The sequence below is a fragment of the Petaurus breviceps genome, unplaced genomic scaffold (assembly GCF_028583685.1).
Source record: "Petaurus breviceps papuanus isolate PSGF00001 unplaced genomic scaffold, PetGlider_PUasm1.0 90603, whole genome shotgun sequence".
Lineage (NCBI taxonomy): Eukaryota > Metazoa > Chordata > Mammalia > Diprotodontia > Petauridae > Petaurus > Petaurus breviceps.
In genome coordinates this window covers 4,488,755-4,511,642 of record NW_027187284.1, presented here as the reverse complement: position 1 = coordinate 4,511,642, position 22,888 = coordinate 4,488,755, and the positions used below count along the sequence as shown (strand labels likewise).

General features: G+C 36.2%; 1 long non-coding RNA gene and 1 pseudogene across 1 annotated transcript in view; one reads left to right on the top strand and one right to left on the bottom strand.

Annotated features, from left to right (window-relative positions):
* The window catches only part of LOC138142766 (uncharacterized), a 192,873-nt gene that overhangs the window by 74,163 nt on the left and 95,822 nt on the right, over window positions 1-22,888 (top strand). The window lies entirely within an intron of this gene.
* On the bottom strand, window positions 7,944-9,004 carry LOC138142765 (WW domain-binding protein 2 pseudogene; annotated as a pseudogene).

Below are 22,888 nucleotides of genomic sequence, written 5' to 3'. Positions count from 1 at the left end.
TTTTGCCAGTGAGATATTTAATATTGTCTTCTATTTTTTTACTTGTTTTGATCTGTTTAATAATATTTTGATTTCTCATAAAATCTTTAGCTTCCACTTGTTCCAATTTAATTCTGAAGGAATTGTTCTCTTCAGTGAACTTTTGAAATTCTTCTTCCATCTGGCCAAATCAGCTTTTTAAGGAATTCTTCTCCCCATTGGCTTTTTGGGCCTCTTTTGCCACTTGAGTTAGTCTAATTTTAAGGTGTTATTTTCTTAACTCAGGTTGTTGTCTCTGGTTTCATGATTTTCTTGCATCATACTCATTTCTTTTCTCCATTTTTCCTCCATTTCTCTTACTTGATTTTCAAAAAACTTCTTGAGCTCTTCCATGAACTTTAACCAGTTCATATTATTCTTGGAAGATTTTGGGGCAGGAATTCTGACTTCATTTTCTTTCTCCCATTCTATGCTTTGTTTCTTTTTGTACACTCCCCCCCCCAAAAAAAAAAGAAATCTAAGGTTTGATTACTGGCTTACTTCTCCTCCTTTGCTTGCTCATGTTGCCACTCAATTACTTGATTTTTGAGCTGTTTGCCACAGTATAACTCTGCTTCCAGAGAGGATTTGTCCTAAATTGCCTGGGTTCTTGAAGCTACTAGAACTATTATTTGGCTTCTCTCTCTACAGCCCCCCAAATTTTGGCTCACTTGTCATACACCCCAGGACCTCCACCTAAAGACAGTGATCCAGATCCAAGAAGGTTAAAGCAAGAGTGATTACCCTCTGAATGGTCACTTGCTTCCTCTACAATTTTCAGGCCAGTAGCTCTGAAGTAGCCACGTGGAGGCAGCTACATGGCCACCATGCCTCCACTGCTTCTTAGCTTTTCACACTTGGGGCAGTGGCAGGAATGTTGTTATTCCATGCCTCCCAGTACCAAAAGAATTTCACACTGAGCTTTTACTTTGTCTTTGGCATTTGTGGTCTGTTAATTCTAGCAACTGCCACAGCTACCTGTAATCAACTGTCCCTAAGTCTTCTGGTCAGGGCTGCCCTAAGACTTTGAGCTCATATGTGACTGGTTTTGGCTCCCAGCAGCAGTGCAATGGACCATTCTTGTAGGCCTGCCAGGCTGCCTTCCATGGGGGATTTATTTCTCTCTGTCACTTTTTGCATTCCATAATTCTCAAATTTCTTTAGAGTCATATTTTATAGGTAGTTGATGTGGTTATGGGGCAAGTTCATGGAATTTTCCTGCTTCTAAACTGCCATTGGGCTCCACCTCCACCTCAACCCATCTGTTTTGTTTCTTTTTAAGTATGTCATTAATTTTGAAAGCAAAATCTGTTCATCCTCAATAGACCTCAATATTAAGTGGATAATGCTGACTTTATTTTAAGATACACAAAAAAGTAATATTTTTGAATGCTTTCTTTGATTTTTTAAAAAAATCTTAACTATATGGGTTTTAGCACTTGCTTCTGAAAATTATTTATTCTCTTAAATTTCCCCTTAAATGGTAGTCTTAGAAAGCAGAAAAAAGGCATGATTGATAATTAAAATCTTTATCATTATCACATGAATCTTTTGTATTTCTTAGAAGACTGTCAAAATTTTGCACTTGTAAGGAAAAGAATTCACACCATTTTTCTACTCTTGAACGTATGTTGAATTCAACTCTCCTGAAGGGAGTCAATTGAAGAAGAGGCAAAACAAAGAATTTAATAAAGTGTTTAAGAATTTGAGAAATAATGAGATAATATTTGCCAAAGCCATTCATTTTCTCTAAGTAAGTGTTTTATCAGCAGTACTGGAGTGAAGCTATACTATTTGGTAAGAAAATGTTTCCTAGTACATACCAGAAAGGTAGAAACTGATACTCAGCTCTTTCAAGGAAATGAAAAATGCTGAAAAACAAAAGAAAGTCTTCATCAAGGGAGGAAATAAGTAATATCACCAACAGTTGAAACAATAATTCCCTCATTTAGCTCATTTCTATCTCCATAATTGAACAATTTCAATATTTTCTTCACAATAAAAATGCATTAGACAGAATCCAAATGATTGCATTGACAAGAATATCTGATAATCTTTTAAATTTACTGATTATGACATTATTTAAAATTTAAGGATGGAAAATATAATTTTCCCATAAAATGTACTGATATGGAGCATTTAGTGGGTATTAAACATGAGATATCAGCTAGAAGTAATCTTTTGTAGAATATACAGATGATGTATTTTTATATATCTTGTTCATAAAATACCAAGAACTGTGGGATTTTTTTTCTTTGTGATAGAGTTCTCTCACAATATCTTACTTCACATGTTTTCTATTTTAGAAGACATTCCTGGTTATCAGTTTATTCATAAACAAATATGTTTGTCATTTGTATTTTTAAAGCATGTATTATAAATATGTATTTGCATATGTATATTGGGATACATATTTAAAATATGATGTGAAATGGACATCATTAGAGTTAATTACCCCACATTAGAGTTTTTAAAGAACCAATAAGTTTGGTTACCTCCTCATTTTCAGGAAATACAAGCAACCTATTATACTGAAAATTTATTATTATATTTCACTATTTCTATTATTTTTTCATGTTCTACTACCATAAACAGTTATGACATCTCATCCATGTCTTAGTAGATCTGTGGCTTTCTATGCCTAGGGAAATTCATTAGCTGATGGCTAGTCTTCCAATCCTGAGTCCTTGGATTTACTAGTTACTTGAAATACTATGATCCATCCCTTGGATGATAATTGATATTCCCATCTACTAAGGTTTCTATCTTAGTAGACTGAAAAAATTATTAAGCAAGCTCATACTTAAAGAAATGCCTCTCCAAATAAGAATTCTATAGTAAATCTACATTCATTTTAAATAGTGAAAAATAAGGGGGAGTGAATTCCTGACACATACAAATGAGGATTCTAAAATATTCTGTAAAGCTAATATGGACAGAAAAAAAAAGATTGGAAACACTGATGCTGCCAATCACCAAGTGATTGTCTTTCCAGCACAATGTAAGAAAGATAATCAGAGGCATGAAGGATGGGGTGGGGGAAACCGTGAGGGAGCAGTCAACTATTTCTCATGCATATTGTTTACTAGTTTTTTTCCCTCAGGAACAAAAATGTTTTGGTTATAATGTATGTGGATCTATGTGAAGTTTTCTCTGTTTCCCAAGGATCCTAGGGCAATGACTGTTTAGAAAGAAAAGATAATATCTGCTGCTTCCATTCACAGTCAATGCTTTCAGATCTTTGAAAATTTTAATTGATTGATGAGGTGAAAGAGAAAGAAGTAAAAATTGGGTTCATTAGGATTACATGATTTATTCTAAAGATTGCAATAGTTTCCATGAAGAGATTCACATTTACTCCTTCCTTTTTGTCTAATACTTCATTATTTGAGTGTTTGTGTGAGCCTTGTGTCTATTGAATTTACCCATGGTAATTATCCTAATATCCATATTCATCTTTTATTTTTCTAGCAAAAATTTCAATTCATTTCTATTCTCAGAGAAAGGATGGTGTTCAGTTGCCAAAATTCTAAATATCAAACATATACACACATATATTTACACACATGAAACACCACACTCTCCAAATTTGCAGGGTACTTTCCCTAAGAATGGCTACCCCACTTTCAGTACACTCTGTGGAAGTGTATTTTCCAAAACCATCACTAATGTATCCTCATCTCATATTTTTCTTTCATTTTCTGTCAGAATACACAAGTAGTTCAAAATCAAGGTATTTGATAAAGTGGTATAAGAAAAGCAGCTATAAATTATTTCCCCTATAAACCTGGTACACAGTCTCCTACAAATACATATCGAAGGGAAAAATGTATATAAACAGAAACATGTGGAAGAACATACATTCTAAGAACATACATGGCCAATGAATACATGAAAGGGTTATTCACCTAGGGAATGTTTTGTCTCCACAAGATGTGACTTTACTGTATACTCTTCCACTGGACAGTAGTCATCAGATGTATAACCTCTAGTTTCTTATCAGTCAAAGTCTTTTATTTTATTTTTTTAAGAGCAGCTACGTGGTGTAGTGAGTAAAGTGTTGGCCCCGGAGTCAGGAGGACCAGAGTTTGGTTCCAGCCACAGACACTTAGCACACACACACACACACACACACACACACACACACACACACAAATACACTAGCCATATAACCTTCGGCAAATTACTTAACCCCAACTGCCCTCCAAAAGGCAAAAAAAAAATCCTTTTTTTAATCTCAGCAAGGGAAAAAAGCTCCTAATGTTTGCTTCTAGTTTAAAGGCAAAAGAATTTTGTCATCTATTTTAGAGAAATTAGAAAGTATTAACCTCTAAATTCAAGGTTTGGGGGCAAATACTCACCATTTGACAAAAACTACCAGGGAAACTGGAGAGCAATTTGGCTGAAACTAGGCATAGATAAACATCTCATGCCTAAAACAGAAAAAGGTCAAAGTGGGTAAATTATTTAGTAAAAAAGTGTGGTATCATTAGTAAACAAGGGGAATGTAGAAAAATTTACCGTTCAGCTCTATGGATAAGGGAAGTTTATAAATAAATAAGATAGAGAGCATCTGTATCAGCAATGCCATATTCACAATGCCTATAGAGATTACAAATATGCTGATATAATTATCCATCACAAAATACGTCAGGTTTGCCATTTGGGGAAATAAACTAGAAAATTTATTAAGATACCAAAAGACTGAGTCCCAAAACCAGAAAGTGAAAGCCATCAGAGTAGTTATGATATTGGCACAGGTAGATAAAGTAGAAAGCACCCACATTTTCAAGCCTTTAAAACAGAACAGGCTACCTCAGGCAAAGGTCCTCCTCTCCCCACTCACAGCAACCACCCAGCGTGCTCCCAGCAGCTCCAGCGCCTGGCAGTCCTCAGCAGGAGTCGTAACTCAAAAAAAAAAAAAAAAAGCAACTGCCGCCAACTGCCAACCACAGGACCGTTAGCTCGGCTTTTTTTTTTTTCTTGCTCTGCTATGTCAGCACGTCCATGGGGCATGGGAGATCTTTAAATCCCATAACCCTTACATTCGGCCCCAAGATCTTTCATGTCCCTTACTTGGCAAAAATACAGTAGGAATAACTGGTGTCAACAAAATTTCACAACAATATAACAAGAATAGCACACAATAAACACAAAAAAACATATTTTAGGGTGGGGCTTGAGCACAAGCTCCCCATCATTCCCCCCACCCCAAACAAATGGGGCCCCAAAATCTTGTGGTAAGGGGTGAATATCTCTTCTTCTATGGCTACTTGCTGCTGAAATCGGATGTAGAGCTGTCCCTGTCCTTAGGGGTCCCATTTGAGAGGTCAGTTCTTAATATGCTTGATGCCAGGTCCAAGGGTGACACATCACAGTTGCAGACAGGGGGTGACATCCAGCTTAAGCTATCAGGCATCTACAGATGGAGGGTACCAAGCCTGTGGAAACAAATCTAACAAACAAGGTGAACAAACAAAAAATCAAGAACAATAACCAGACTATTGTAGCCTCACTCACGGTAGAATAAATGATTTAAGGGTACAATTTTGTAATCATCTTCTCCAGAATAAACAATAGTTACAGTGTTATCCTTCCCATATGCTATAATCTCTGCAGCCTTTGGAACATCATCTGGCTTCCGTTTTACCCATACTTTAGCTCCTGATTTTATTCTATCAGTAGAACCAAATCCTTCAGTTCCTGTGACAGTTATTTTGGAAGGAGGGTCAGTTTTTACAAGTGGCATTGTTTTACAAGGAACGATAATCACTTGAACTATCCTATCATTCTTGTGAATCTGTATGGGCCCTTCACCTAAATTCTGGAATGTTACAACAATTACTCCTTGATAATTAGAATCTATTACTCCAGCCAATACATGTATTCCTTGAGCTGCTAAACCTGATTTGGGTAAAATCTGTCCAAAGTGATTTTTAGGGATTCTTATGCATATCCCAGTGGAAATTTTTCTTATTTCTTTTCTGTCCAACCAAAAGTCCTCTAAACAATGTAAATCATACCCCACCGAATCAGGTGGTCCTGGGTACGGTGCTGGGACATCTGGCCTCAAGGTCCAATACTCAATATTTGGGATCTTGTGTGTTTGTTGTTTTCTAATTTGCAGATTGGGGGTCATCATTCTGGCTAGAGGTGTACTTCCTCCCAATGGTCGATTATTCAAATTACGCAATGGCTTGAAAATGTGGGTGCTTTCTACTTTATCTATCTGTGCCAATATCATAACTACTCTGATGGCTTTCACTTTCTGGTTTTGGGACTCAGTCTTTTGGTATCTTAATAAATTTTCTAGTTTATTTCCCCAAATGGCAAACCTGACGTATTTTGTGATGGATAATTATATCAGCATATTTGTAATCTCTATAGGCATTGTGAATATGGCATTGCTGATACAGCATCATGAACAGGGAGAGACTGCTTTTTAGTGCAATTGAAAAATGGGAACATGGTTGATAACAGAGTAGAATTAATTATATAATGATAAAGGACAATTTTTAATTTCCTCAGGTAAAAGGATCCAGTAAGATAAAAAATCCATAATAGCTGCTTTTGTTGTGGTAAAGAACTGAAAACTGAGGTAATGCTCATCATTTGAGGAAGGAATGAGCATGTTATAGTATATGATTGTGATAGAATACTTTGTGCTATAATAACTTATAAGCACAATGGTTTCAGAAAAACCTGGGAAGATTTAAATGAACTCATATAAAGATGAATGAGCAGAACCTCTGCTGAGTCAATCCTTTACTATTTCTGGTATGTCTTCTTTCCTATTATTGAGAGTTGCATTGAGCCAAAGTGCAACTTAGGGAAATCTTTTTTCTGTATTCAGGGGACAAAATTCAAATAGACTCTCAGAGTCAAAAGAAATCTCAAAGTTCATCTAATACAAACTGAACCTGAAGGATTATTTCCTCAACAAATTTGACCAGTAGTGAATTCAGCCTTTCAAGTTTTATAGGGACAATGGGATCTTTTCAGTCTATTGTTAATCTAGAAGAATCATGAAAACACACACATGTACAGACACACACACCATTCTTTTTTATTTCCCTTTAATATTTTAACTGGATTTTTGTTCAAATAAATAGTGAGTTCTCTTTTAAATAATGATCTTCTCACACTCTGGCCAGTCCAAGAGGAAACCAAAGGAAATTAGTGCATCCACGGGAGAGTCAGAAATCAGGCATGAAGCTTAAAGGAAGAGATGAGAACTTATTTGCGACTGACAAAACACACCTTTTTATGCAAAACTAAGCCAGGCCCCAAGTTTCAGGGAACACTAGACCCTAGTTACACCTGATTTCCACCTAGCAAGTAGCCCTAAAGAGGGTGAGATAAGATGTGCAATCTTCAGCTTCAGGTCTAGGCAACCCCTCTGTGTACAAGATGGAACCTCAAGACCTTCTAAAAGCATGAATTAGGAATAAAAGGGAGCAAAGCCAAGCAATCATTTCTATCTTTTCTCCCCAGCTGAACAGTCTTCCCTTTATTCACTCTCCACCAGTCCTATGCATTGCAGGTTCACAATCAAAAACCATAACAAAGTAATGGGGATATAATAGGAAAGATAGTAGGAGTATGAATAGGTGTGACACTCCAAAAGGGATGGAATGGAAAAGATGGGGACTCTCGAGGGCATGCCACCAACCAATTTTATGGTCACACCTTAAACCCAGACTACACTTAAGAGCTGGAGATTAGGGTGGTGACAGAATGTGGGTAGATGCTGGAATGGGAGTAGGGGATGACTTCAAGCCACTTTCCCAGCTCTGGGAGCCAGAGATATCTCTGTTGATCTAGGCTAGGAAGAGCCACAAGTCCACAAGAGTCCAAAATGAATTAAAAAAATAAAGAGTGCTGGGTAGGAATGGAGGAGCTGATCAGGAATTGTCCTCTCCTTTATGGGAAGCTGTGTTAATGCAATAGGAATAACATGGAAATGGTAACTCAAGTGCAAAGTCCCACTCATGAAGGTTGAAGAGAGGTGTCAATGTCTCTAGAACAGCTGGAACTTTCCCAGGTTACTCCCCTTCTCTCCGTGCCTATTGCTGCTAACTACACACAGGACTAGAGGAAAGGCCAGCTCTGACAAAAGTCTCCTCACCAACTCCAAACTCAGCTCTGGGGGAATAAGGGAGCACATGAGTGATGAGGAGACTACAGGTACATCTAATGGGTTTTCTTCTCTTCTTTGGGGGTAATATGGAGGTGGTGGAGGCTGGTCTGTGGTCATGTAGAAATTATGGGGATTGACAGGGTTGTAGGAGGCACTGGCAGCAGCTTCAGCAACTTTGACTTTAGCTGCAAGAGTACATGGTACATCAGGGCCACCAACAGGTGGCTCCATGGGTCCAGGATATAGAGGTGGTGGGGGCTGCATGTACCCTATGGCCCTATCCATCATAGGAGTCCTGGATAAAACTCAGGAGGAGGTGGTATATAGGGATAGCTTGGAGGGTTTGGGTACATTCCACTGGCAGCTGGCATCGGAAAAGCATAGGCTCCATTGGGCATGTAGGAGTACCCATAAGTTCCATTGGGGACTTCACCTCTGGAGGCTTGGGCAGCTACCTATAGCATTCACTGTCCAAACTCAATGGCATCCCCTGCTTCAAAGGTCAATCTGCACACAGCTGATGCTTCCCAGCCAACTCCTGCTTCAGCCTTCACTCTTCCTCTGATGTAATTTGCACCAAATACAGGCTGCTTGTTCTCATTGTTCTTCATTAGGTAAAATGGCATCATGAATGCCTGCATTTCCCTGGACAGAAAAGTTACTCTCTAAGGAGTGAAGTAGAAGGTGCCTTCTTTGGTTCCTTTAAAGGCATCTGTCATGTGATCCATGTTAGGAGAGCTCCACATGATCATAGGTCATTAGAATATTCTCGGTGTTGTTGACAATCACTCCGCTCTCCAAGTGGTTCTTGTTTAGCACCATGGCCGGGCCGTAGACACACTCCATTTTTAATGAAATTAGAAGCAACATACATACTTCATTTAAAGTCAAATGACATACAAAACTTAATGTGTTTATTTTGAAGAAAAAATTGATTTATCAAAGCAAATATCTACTAAATTTCAGAAGCAGAAATTTACCCCTTACATTTCACTACATTAGAGTTACAACATTTTATGAAGCAAAAGAAAGTCTCCCCATGTGGTGGGAGGGCTGAGTAAGTGGAAATCAGAAATAATTAGGGACAGTGTCCTAAATTTCAACCCATGGTTTATATCGAAAATGATAAAACCATTTCCTGTGAACATTTAAATGCTTACAACCAAGGAAATAGCAAAGTTTCATTTAAGTCCTGGTTCTGGAAAAATAAAATACCATCAGCACTCTTTTTCCTACAAGTCATATTTTATGTGGCTATTTATGACTGACATAGGAAAAAATATCTCTGGAACTTTATGTTTTGCTAAGCTCTAGTATTCTGATGTCTTTTTTTTGGTTTACTTTTCATTGTACTTTGAATCCTAAAACTGTCAGAAACTTAGAGGTTCAATATACTACTTCACAAAAGAACTTCTTCTAGAGTATCTCTGGAAGTTAACAACCACATCTGTTTTGGAACATGTCATAGTAAGGAACTCAACACATTAAAAGCAAATCTACTTCATTCCCTTTCTCTCACAGATTTAATTCTTAAATAGTTCCTTATTTATACATAAATCTTCCTTCCTAAAACTTATATCTAATGCTAATAATTCTAAAAACCTGACTAAACCTAATCTCTCTTCCACATGTCATTAAATATTTCAAGCTGGGTGCCACTTCCTATTTATTCATATTTTCTATTGTAAGTTACAAGTCTCCATTCAGGTTTTTCTGCTGATTTTCATTTGACATGACTTTCAGGAGCTTCACAATAATAGTGCTTCCCAGATGCATTTCCATTTGTCAATGAATCTCAAGAAATATTAGATTCAGAACAGAATCGACTACTTCAAATTTGGCTTAGCAAGTATAGTTCATAGGGCGATCATTACTGAATATTTTTACTGTATGAAACACATGACCTCTGGAGTTACTTTCCAAAATCTCAGTCTTCCTGGATGCTGGGTCCCAATATTACAGCTACTGTTACTTCCCTTACTGTACTAAGCACATCTCTGAGTGTTTGGGGAAATCATTCTAATACTTTGTCTCACAACCCCTCATTTATTGGGGTTAGTATTTCCCAAGTAACAATTAAGCAGTTGATGTTTCATCAATATCAATTAATCAATCAGCATTAATTAGCTCTTAATAAATAATATTTACAGAAAATATATAACAAGAAAAGAAGCACAAGCATACTCTACTATACTAGCATACTAGTAGCCCACTCTTCTCTATTTCCCTGGATCCTAAGGAGAAAGAACTTAAAATTAAAATATTGTAATGCTAAACAAAGGCAACTTCCCAAGGTTCAAAATACCAGCATAGCTGCTCTCCATTTTATAACATTACTATTCCATTCCACCCCTCCAGGATACTTGGCCTTAAAATCTCAATCTAAATGGCCATGGATCCTGTAACAAATAGAGGCACTATGGCTTCTTTTTAATTTTTTAATTAATTTGCTTGTTTCCTTTTAGTTTAGAGTATTCAATTCCTTGAGTTTCACATTTTGTCCCCCTCCCTTCCCTCACCACCCCTATGGTGGAATACAGTCAAGTATAGGATCTGTAAATACTTTCACATTTTACATTTGTCAAGTTATAAAGATGGATTGTGTCAGATGGAATGATAAATGATAAAGAGGACATAAAACCAAACAAGAGAAGGAAAAAGAGCAGGTATTTTGCTTCCACCTGGATATAAACTCAGTTCCTTCTAGTCCTTTCTCTGGATACACATATTTCTCTCCATCATGAGTCTTTTGGGATTGACTTGTGTCACTGCATTGCTGAGAAGAGTCCAGTCTATCAAAGTTGGTCATCACACATACGCTGTGTCTCTAATTGTATACAAATTTCTCCTGGTTCTACTCTTCTCACTCAGCATCAGTTTGTATAAGCCTCTCCAGGTAAATATGAAGACCGTCTGCTCCTCATTTCTTATAACACAATAGTATTCTATAACATGCATATACCACAACTTGTTCAGCCATTCCCCAATTGATGGGCACCCCCTTAAATTATAATTCTTTGCCACCACAAAAAGAGCTGCTATAAACATTTTTGTACATGTGGGTCTCCCTCCCACTTCTATGATCTCTTTGGGATATAACCCCAGGAGTGGTATTGCTGGGTCAAAGGATATGAAAATATTTATAGCCCTTTCAGCATAATTCCAGATTGCTCTGCAGAAAGGCTGGATTAGTTCACAACTCCACCAGCAATGCATTAGTGTTCCAATTTGCCCACATCCTCTCCAGCATTTGTCATTTTCCTGTTTTGTCATCTTAGCCAATCTGACTGGTGAGATGTGGTACCTCAGAGTTGTTTTTATTTGCATTTCTCTAATCAATAGTGATTTAGAGCATTTCTTCATGTGCTTAGAGATATCTTTAATTTCTTTCTCTGAAAATTGCCTCTTCATACCCTTTGACCACTTAACAATTGGGGAATGACTTGTATTCTTATCAATTTGACTCAATTCTCTGTATTATTTTAGAAATGAGTCCTTTGTCAGTGACATATGTTGTAAATATTCTTTCCCAATTTCCCACCTCCTTCTTAATCTTGGTTACATTGGCTTTGTTTGTACAGAAGCTTTTCAATTTCATGTAGTCAAGATTATCCATTTTATTTTTATAATGTCCTCTAATTTTTGTTTAGTCAGAAAATCTTTCCTTCTCCACATGTCTGACAGGTAAAGTATTCCTAGTTTTACGAGACTGCTTACAGTATCAACCTTTATACCTAGATCATGCGCCCATTTACACTTGATTTTGGTATATGGTGTTAGATAATGGTCTATGCCCAGTTTCTACCATACTATATTCCAGTTTTCCCAGCAGTTTTTGTGGAATAGTGTAATGGGAATGTAAGTTTTTAAGATCTTCCCTGCCCCTAGGCTAAAGTGCACCTGGAGCCTGGGGTGGGAGGCTTGTTTTTCAGTAGAAACTTCTTGATTGGTCAGTGTGTCAATAAGGTTGTTACATTCTCTGAGCCAGGAGAAGGCTATATAACCCTGATGTGAGGCTTTGTTTTGGGGCTCACTTTTAGAAGTGTTCTGTGATTTGATGAAACTCTGGGCTAGCCTTTGTCCAGAGCCCCACGGCTTTGAAACCCAGATGTTGTTTGGTATGGATGTAATGGTTGGACAGTTTGGAAATCTGTCTACTTGATCTGTTTCTGTCTTGATAATTCTGTCTGTATATTCTGAAGTTCGGGGTGCTCACCTTTTTCCCCTGAACGAGGTAAACAATACATGTTTGACTGATTAAAGTAAGCTTGTTAACCCATTTTGAGTTGCTTTCCTTTATCAAAGCAGATCCAAGAACCTGTGTGAGCAGCCAACCTGGGGATGCTGGCGTGCTTGCTGACGCAAATAGTGAGTTCTTATCCCAAAAAACAGTGTCTGGCGGTTTATCAAACAATAGATTACTATAGTCGTTGATTTCTGAATCTCATTTGCTTAATCTATTCCATTAATCCACTCCTCTATTCCTCAGCCAGTACCAAGTAGTTTTGATGACTGCTACTTTATAATACAGATTGAAATCTGGTATAGCTAGTCCACCTTCCCTAGCATTTCTTTTCATTAATTCCCTTGATATTCTGGACCGTTTATTCTTCCAAATGAATTTTGTTACCATTTTTTTCTAGCTCTAGAAATATTTTTTTCAGTAAATTAATCAATATGGCACTAAATATATAATTTAATTTGGGTAAAAATTGTCATTTTTATTATATTAGCTCTACCCAGCCATGAGCAATTGATATTTTTCCAATTAGTTAGATCTGACTTTATTGTTGTGAAAAGTGTTTTGTAGTTGTGGTCATATAGGTCCTGGGTTTTTTTTTGACAGGTAGATTCCCAAATATTTTATAATGTCTACAGTAACTTTAATGGGATTTCTCCTTCTATCTCTTGCTGTTGAATTTCATTGGAAATATATAGGAATGTCGAGGATTGGTGTGGGTTTATTTTATATCCTGCAACTTTGCCAAATTTATTTATCTTCTCAAGTAATTTTTTACTTGATTCTCTAGGATTCTCTATCATTATGTGATCTGCAAAGAGTGATAACTTGGTCTCTTCTTTGCCTAATTTGATTCCTTTGATTTCTTTTTCTTCTCTAATTTCTACTGCTAATGTTTCTAGTACCAGATTGAGTATGAGGGTGATAGTGGACACCCTTGTTTCACCCCTGATCTCATGGGAAATGCTTCTAGCTTCTCCCCATTACATATAGTACTTGCTGCTGGTTTTAAATAGATGCTACCTATTATTTTAAGGAAGGCTTCATTTATTCCTATACTTTTTAATATTTTTAATTGGAATGGATGTTGTATTTTGTCAAAAGGCTTTTCTGCATCTACTGAGATGATCATGTGGTTTCTGCTAGTCTTATTGTTGATACAATCAATGCTTTCTAATCCTACCAACTAAACCATAATGTAATGCCAAGCAAAAGCAACTTCCAAAGGTTCAAAATACCAGCAAACTGCTCTCCATTTTATTCAGTGACAAATTAAGAACAGAGAAAATCAAAATATAGCATAATTCAAAATACAGCATTCACCAAGTGTAATTCAATAATTTCCAAGTACTACTCCACCCCTGGCATTACATTCATTTAGTCAATCACAAAGTACCTCTTCTCAAATGGAGTTTCGTTTCCAATCACAAAGTAGATCCATTTCGTCAGTCACAGAGTTCCAAAGAGTCAAAAGTTCCTGCCCTTTGATCACAACTGAATAGACCATCTACCCCAGAGTTACAACAAGTTTAAGCACAGCATTTAATACCCAAAGAGAGGTCGTTTCTTCTTCTTGACACCAGGCAAGTTCTGGGAAATCTTTTTTTTCCTGGGGAGACAAAGCTTAGCAAGGCCACAAGATACATTGCCAGTATCCTCATTAATTCATTCCCTGTCTGTAGAACAGTCCTTGGACCCCTGAAAACATTAACAAAACACTCTTCCAGGATTTCTATAAACATACAACAAGAAAATCCTTTTTGGGGGCTTCTGAAACAACAGCAAGGTTCCAGGACCTCTGCACCACAGCACTGGCCTTTACCAGTGGGCACAATTCACTCTCTGTCTGAAGAACAGTCTTAGGACCCCTGAAACAACAGCAAGTTCCAGAACCTCTGCAACAACAACACTGTCCTTCACCAGTGGATGAATCTGGAAAAAACCAAAACAAACAAACAAAAAAAACCACATCAACACAAAGTACCAGCATAACAGCCATGTCTCCTCAGTCCTTGGCAGCTCTGGGTGGCAGCTTTCAAAAATCCTGGGCAGTTTGAAGTGGCCCTGAGCAATCCTCTCTGTCTCTCTGCCTACATGGTGCTGCTTCCAAAAAAACTTTTCTGCCTCTCTCTCTGCTTATGCCTCTCTCAATTCATGTCACTAGCTCCTCCCAGTTTAGCCTTCTCTTTTCATGTCAACAAGTCCATCCTACAAGTGGGATTCACAAGCTCTATGTTTTAACACAATCCAAAAGCCAAGCAAAAACAGGGGCATCTTTACATTCCATTGCTATCACAATTATCTAAGTTTCCCTCACAGTATTAACTTTTATATATGACATAGCTGATGGTTAAGTCATGCTCCTGCTTGTAGGATAGAGTGTTTCAGAATCTGGGCTGTGTAATTGCTGGGGTGAGTGAAGAATGTGGTTTCTCAGGAATGGGCCCTCATCAGGGTCAGCTGCTGCCTCTACAAGCACATCTAGCTACTTACTTCAGTTGTTGAACTTCTGGTTATTCTATAAATTCTTCAAAGGTCACAGACTCTAGAAAACATGGCTGTGATATTCATTCATCTAGGATCAGGAAAGAATATACACCATAAAGACAGAAGGATGGCACCACCATGCATTCATCACTGTAAGGTTGCTAGGTGAGGGAAATTACCTAAAGTGCCCCCCCCCCATTCTTCACCTTCATATCAATAGTTCTTCCTTTGCTCATCACTAGGAAAGAGAGAGATTTCTTCCATTCAGGCATTTTAAAATAAACAAACACTTCTAGTTCAGCAGCCACTTATATTCCTTTTTGTCACCATTCAGTAATCCAGCTCAAAATCGTCTAGACACCTTTACATTCTCTAAATCATAGAAGGCAAGGGATCTTTGTAAATTCTCTTCCTGCTAAAGCAGAGTCATCAAGATTTCAAGAGGAAGTGTAACAAATGAATATTTTAAGGAATAAAAGCAATTTAAAGAATAAGGAATGAGCCCTCGGTGGCTAACACATCCTCTATTTCGTTCATCCCCAATTTAAAATTCCTATTCCAACCAAGTATGAGGGAAGCATTCTTTAACAGACAAGTCTGATAAATAATGTTCTGTGGATAGGTAGGCATTTTTAGTATCTTGGTGAGGGTCTACCATTTATATTTTATAAAGGAAACAACAGTAGGTGGGATAGTTTATTCCCTATATATGCATTATTCACCTTGAAGATGATTTCTATGATCTTGGACATTTCTCACATTTTTCACCTGGAAGATAGCATCTGCATTTCAGCATTTTAAGGATAGATGGCTTCCTGTTTGTGATATTTCAGAAGAGTTCATGACTATTATCACTTACTATCAATGTTAGAATTTTTATTTATAAAGGTTAATATGGTTTCTAAATGATTAACCAAGCCTATGAATTTAGCCAGTTTTCTGGTTTTCAAGTCAAATTAATATACATGAGTGAAAATATCTCAGTACCTTGGACTTTTCTCCTATAAAATGGGGGTGAAAACACCTCTTCTATCCTGACTGTAATAAAAAATGTATATTTATGGTAATTGCCTATGGTAAAGAGGTATGACATCTTTCCCATTATCACAATCAGATTTTCCCTTTGCTATTGAGAATTAGATTCAAAATAAAAATACACTTTGTCATACCTGACTTTCTGAAAACAAAAATAAATAAAGGATATACTTTTAAGTTGATTCTACATTTATTAAGTATTAAACATATACAAAAACACAGAAATATGTAAAGCAATTAACTCTTAAGAGGAAAGGTCATGAATACAATATAGATGTTAATATTTTTAAAACAATCTGAAATTTTCAAAAAAGAAATGATAAATATTAAGTTATTACTTCAAAATGGTAAACTACCTAGAATAGATTCATAATATATAATTAACATTGATTTATTTTATCTAATATGATCCCTTTGATCCTAAAAATTATATGAGCTATAAACTGTAGTCATGTCTTATTACCATAGCCAATTGCCATCAATATGCATTGAAAGAAGGATTTAAGTTCCACCTTTTCTATGTCATATAACTTTTTAAAGGCATTATATTTTGAAGCAAGGATTTTTCTTTTTTTTATTAGTTGCATCTATTACCACACAACTATTTAGAGATAGTCTTTAACATATAAAAAGCATTAGTTCTAAGTATAGAAAAATAAAAATAGTTATTTCTTAAATATATTAAAATTCAAATTTACCTCTAAACTAGGGCATCTTTTAGCCTCTGAAAAGATATGTATACATGATGTTTTAGGTAATTGACAATGTCATAACATTAGCTAAAACTTCCTCCATATTGTATTTTGTTTTGCCCAAGACTGTTTTGGAATTAGTCACCAAATACTCAGACATATAGTAATTTTCACAATACTTTTCAGAAATACATAATATTTGTACAAGAAAATTCATTTAAAATTACCGTCATTTTAATTGCTCCTGAACCAAATAATTCCATCTGAAAACGGGCCACCTTAAATTAATATAATTTAGCTATATTGCATTTAAATCTGGCATATATAGGTCAGCAAATGTAGAAACTTGTTTAATACACACATATACGTATATTTGAATGTGTTTTATGAAATTTGGATGCTTCTCAAATGGCAGAATTGGTTTCAATCATCTCAGTATATCTTCTCAGATCCTATTATTCACTCTTTACAATATCAGTAAATAAGGTGATTGTCAAAATACTTATAGAACACATTTGTATGCAGACATTATATGATCTAATAATGAATATCTTGTTAGTATAATAATATTTTGAATCTTTATGAAACTGCACCCAGTACTAAACATAGTACTCATTTTCCTGTGAAACCAATGCAAAAATGCAATTAGAAGTTACCCCTGCATATCTCCATTCCATGGCTGTCAGTCAAAATCCTCAAGGGTCATTATCTTTCCACAGATCTTTATTTTGTATAGAATCCTTCATGCAAGCATCCAAATGGATTAAAATATTAAAGTTTCCTTTTACATTTTCTCCTCACTGATTAGTGTGGTGTTTCTCTGTCTTCTGAATGAAGGTCACAATATATCCTAACTCATAGCTCTCTAATTCATAACCCTTGATTTATCTAATACTTCAGGAGATTGGTTTGGTGGGGTGCAGTAAGGGGAAGATGTCAAGGCAAGGCATTTGTGGCTTTAACTCATTCTTATCAATTTTGCGAAGGTGGCACATTTTATATGCTGTTTTAAAAAGGGAATATGCAGAATATGAGTACCAGGAAAGCCTATTGACCTTGCAGCCATGGGAAAGAATTGTAAAAGTTCTCTAGATGTGTCTAGACCTGACCAATTAATAAACCAATAGGTATTCTGGATCTTCAACACTGTAAAATGTTCTAAGCATTATTTTTTTTTAAGCAATCAGGGTTAAGTAACTTGCTCAAGGTTACATGGCCAGTTATTTCTCGGTGTGGTGCTGAGTATCTTAGCCCAGATTTAATCCCCAGGTCTTCCCGACACTGGAGCTGGTGCTCTTACTCGCTGAGCCTAAGTAATTGGGGTTAAGTAACTTGCTCAAGGTTACACGGCCAGGTGTTTCTGGGTGGGTGCTAATTGTCTGAGCCCAGGATTCGATTCCCAGGTCATCCCAACACTGGATATGGTGCTCTTATTCACTGTGCTACCTGGCCACCCCTTGGTCATTCTCTGAGTGTAGCCTTCACTTTTTTTTTTGCTTTTTTGGAGGGCAATTGTGGTTAAGTGACTTGCCCAAAGTCACATGGCTAGTAAGTATGTTAAGTGTCTGAGGCCAAATTTGAACTCAGGTCCTCCTGACTACAGGGCTGGTCCTCTATGCACTGCGCCACCTAGCCGCCCCTCTAAGCATTCTTAATAGGGACATTAGAGTGGGGATAAATAAATAGCATCTCAACGGTTCAGTTATCAACCATCTCTATGCAAATTGTGCCTTTCCCGGTCCTCTTCAGATTTACTGACCTACATGAATAACTACATATTTGTATTCAACACTATATTCCTTAGGCATCTCAAACACAACATGTCCAAAACAAGTTAAAATCTTTATGCCTAAACTTCTTGCTCTTCCTGAAGTTTCTCTTACTCTCAAGGGTAATGTCAGTCACAAAGATTCACAACTTGAGTGTCCCAATGTAAAGTCTTTATAGCTCTTCAGAATCTAGCCCTTTTCTACCTTTGTTTCATTTTTCTCCATTCATACACTCTATGATCCAGCAATAGTATTCTACTAGGGATTCCTCATTCAGAACACTTTATCCTGTCTCTTTCCTTACAATGAATGTTCTCCCTCCTCACCTCTGCCTCTTAGAATCCCAGACCTCCTTCAAGACTAATATCAAATCTTAACTTCTGCAAAAGGCCTTACTGAATAGAAATGTTTGGAGTTAGTATTTATATGCATGTTATCTCCCCATCAAGAGAAAAGCTCTTTGTGGGCAGAAACCTTCTTTTGCCTTTCTTTGTGTCTCCTGGGTTTTGCATATATAGTGTATATATCATAGTATTTAACTAATAATTTCTTGTACATCAATTTATTTATTAAGTTCTTAAATGTTAACTCAATGCCAGAAATATATATCTCATTTGATTTATTATGACTATTTTCCCAAAACTTCTGCTGTGAGGGAATAACAATTAAACAACATTTCCTAGGAAGAAATCCCCTCATCTACTGGACTAGAATTTCCATATGATCTAAAATGTCCTCTTGATTCCACTTACCTTATTAAGTGGCATTTAGTAAATATTTTGGCCATGGTAGAAGCAAGAATGTGTCATCTATGGTCTAGACCAAATCATATGAAAATATATAACCCCTAAGTGCCAAAGCTTAGGGCATCTTCCACTCAAGGTAGAAAAAATGGGAAAGCATTTTCCAGTCACAAACTAGAAACTTTTGATGAAGAGTCTATGTTCACTGGTCTTTATATCCTCTGTTTATTAAACAATTACCTAACTAATTTTTAAAAATTTTCTTGTGCTAACTTTTAACTTTGTAGGGGTAGTTAAGATGGCATGGTGGATGTAGCACCAGGTCTGGAATCAGAAATACCTGAATTCAAATCTGATCTCTGACATTTACTAACCTTGTGACCCTAAATCACTTAATATATTCCAATCTCAGGTTTTTCATCTGTAAAATGGAAATTCTCGTTTTACCCACCTCCCAGGGTCATTATGAATATCAAATGAGATAATAATTTTAAAGGACTTAATACAGTATCTGACACTTAGTACTATATGAATGTTAATTATAATTGCCTGAAGTTACAGTCTATCTTGATGAATTCAATGCCTAAAATCCAAGGTCTCCTAGGAAGCCCACAAAACAAACTCCATTAAGACTGGTGCAATATTCAGAATTTTCATAACGATTTTTCCTTAAATAATAAGTTTGTAGATCTAGCTAATTTTATCTGACCCAGAGCCAATTTTAGCTAACCCAATCCCAGGGAAGTATAGTGGAATTATTGTGTTAATTAGAAAGTTTGCACTTTTTCTCATTGCATTGTGGGAAAATTTTCCCACAAATTCTTATGAATATGCCCTACCAGAGAAAAGCATGTTAAAACCCCCTAAGCAACAACAAGAACAACAATTTGAATTGAAATATGTAATCAGACTGACACTTAACAATTTCTTGGCATAAAATCTTGAGCTAGAGTTTATAGTTTATAACATAAATATTGCAGAAGTCAATTGCTTGTTAAATATACCATTTATAGAGCATGAGAAGAAAGTTTCATTGAAGAATTTAAAATGCTGAAATAGTATTGGAGCTCTTAGTAGGTAGATAATACCTGTGCAGTTGTCAGAAATAGAAAATAAAAATATCATTCAACCAAGGAAAGTAAAATTTAATACAGAACTGCCTTGTTTTTCTTGAATTCTGAATGTGCTATTTGTTAAGGGTCAGTGGAGAGTCACTTAAGAAAGATCAAATGGTATTTTCCTTTAGGAAATAAAATTGCTTATTAAAGAAAATATTGGTTTCTGTTCTCCTATTGAAGAGAATGAATTTTAGTAAAATAATTTTAAAAATTGAGAAAATATATATGAAAAAAAAACCCTGAGTTACAAGAGTTAGTGTGCAAAGAATAATATATAACCTTTCTTTTGTGTTGAGAAATAGTTATGAAAATAAAAATGTATTTTTGGGCATAATGGATAACATTCTACCACCTCTAGAAACCATAAAGTGAAACCATGTTGATGCTTGCTTGAACATATACACAAACAAAAAAGATAAAAATATCATTTTCTTATTGAAATGAAAAGGAATGTGGAAGAAAATGAAACAAAACATTTTTGCTTAGTCCTGCAGAAAAAGAAATGTATTACATTTTAAATATCTATTTTACATTTTAGACTGATTGATTTCTGATCTATTTTAGTACAATTTAACTTAGAAAATTATGCATACTATAAAGGACTACAGAAAGGGGAGGTTACCAGTGTGTTCCCAAATCATTAATTCATTCAACACATACAGAAAATACACTTTAAAAGATAGTTTATTTAAAATAAAGAGGTCATACAGTTTTAGTACTTTGGAAAAAATAACATATATAATAGAAATTACTGTGTCTCTCTCTGATGGTAAAACTAAGCAAGAAAATAGTGTGGTCTCTTACCAGTATTTTCTTAAGCACTAGTCAAAAAAGAAGTGGGGATATAAGGGAGAAAAAAAATAAATTAATAAACATTTATTAAGTTCCTACTCTGTGCCAGTCATAACCACTTGAGAACTGCTTTAGATTCAATGATGAAAATGCATTAGCCCCAACTAGAATAGAGATTTTAGAGAGACAAATAGATATACAGATACTTACAAAAAGGCATTTCAATATATTAATCCCTATATATGCCAATGATTTTCTAGTGAACATTTTGTTTTCAAGGATGTGACTTTTTAAACCTACACATTTTGTAAAAGTACCTTCCTTATCAGTCGGTTTCCCAAAGCTCAATTTTATTCCAGGAAACATAAATAGGTGAATATAAATGCTATACCAAAGCTCAATGGTGTGAGACTCTCTTACTGTTGGTAGAGATGAAGGCCCTTCCCTAAATGAGGAGTGAGGTGTCTGGAGAAAAGAGTTTAGGTCTCATGCAGTCCATCTTTGAATAGTTTTCAAGCAGAAGCCTTCCCACCCCCTCTTAGGGCCTCTCCAAACAAGAATCTATTTGAGCATAGCATAGTATTGAGCTGGCTTACAGCTTTGATAGAAGAGATGGAAAAGAAAAACCCTACCTTACGTTGATGAAGTAAAAGACTGAGAAGATATCAGAACAATATATAAACTTCATCATGTCCATATTCTCAGGTAGAACTCTAGACACTTCAAGGGTTTCTCCCTGTGTGAGATAATGGACCTTCTCTTGCTTGAGCTTAGTTACCATGCTCCCAATGAGAGAACATGTTCACTCTATCTTGTTTGGTATATGTTCTTTTGTGAATGTGTTCTCTGAATTCTATTTTGCTACAATTTGGATAAATGATCATTGTTGTGGTTTAAACCCAGGGACACCAAAAACTATAGCAGTGGGGCCTTTGCCCATGTGAAAACTGTTAAGGTTTCATGATGTGTTAGGGTGAAGCCATCTCAAACAATTCAAAGATTGATGTCTCTCATGAAGTGGGCTAAGGTCCAAGAGGAAAAAGCAAGATGGGTTTTGTAGGGTAAAGATGAAATTATATAATCAAAATTTACATAGAATAGAGGAATATTATTAATACTATAAAGTCAACAGGAGTTTATTAAGGGATTAAGTAATGGAGGAGGTGTCCCATCTGTGGTTCAGTGGTTAAACATTCTGATTGTACTGCCCCCCGATTGGCTAGCTAGTGTGGTCAAAGTAGATAGTTAGATACTGTGTTCCTGTCTTGGTCCAGATGGATGATAAGATTGTGATAGAATATAAGAACACACCTGTTTCTGTGGGAATGTGTCTGGGGGCAGTGACTAGGTAGAGGCAGTATCTGGGTTCCCATCACATTGAAACACCTACTGTTTCTGTGGGAACTAAGAGTTCAGGGACATATGTGTTGTTCCAGTGAGCAGTGAGGCATATATGAAGAAGTTGGAAGGATGGCTAAATAGGTGCAGTGGACCTGCTGTTCAGTGGGGGATAACCTTTAATGAAGTTAGAATATGGGGGCTGGAGGGAGCTTTATTATGATTCCATCATTCTAATTTACTATTTGCTTTGTTTGTTCACTATAGAACTGGTATTGGTTAAGAAAGTTACCAGACCAATACTTGGAAATAGAGCTTGGCATTCCCTTTTCACAGAAAATGACAAAGTTATCAAAAGTTATAAGGAACTCAACCTTTTACCCTCAACTAACAATATTGAAGGTAGTAGATAGATAGATAGAGAGCTTGATAGAAATATATTTAAGTATATGTACATGTGTGAGTGTACACATTTATGTATAAATGCGTATACACACATGTGTGCATATATACGTG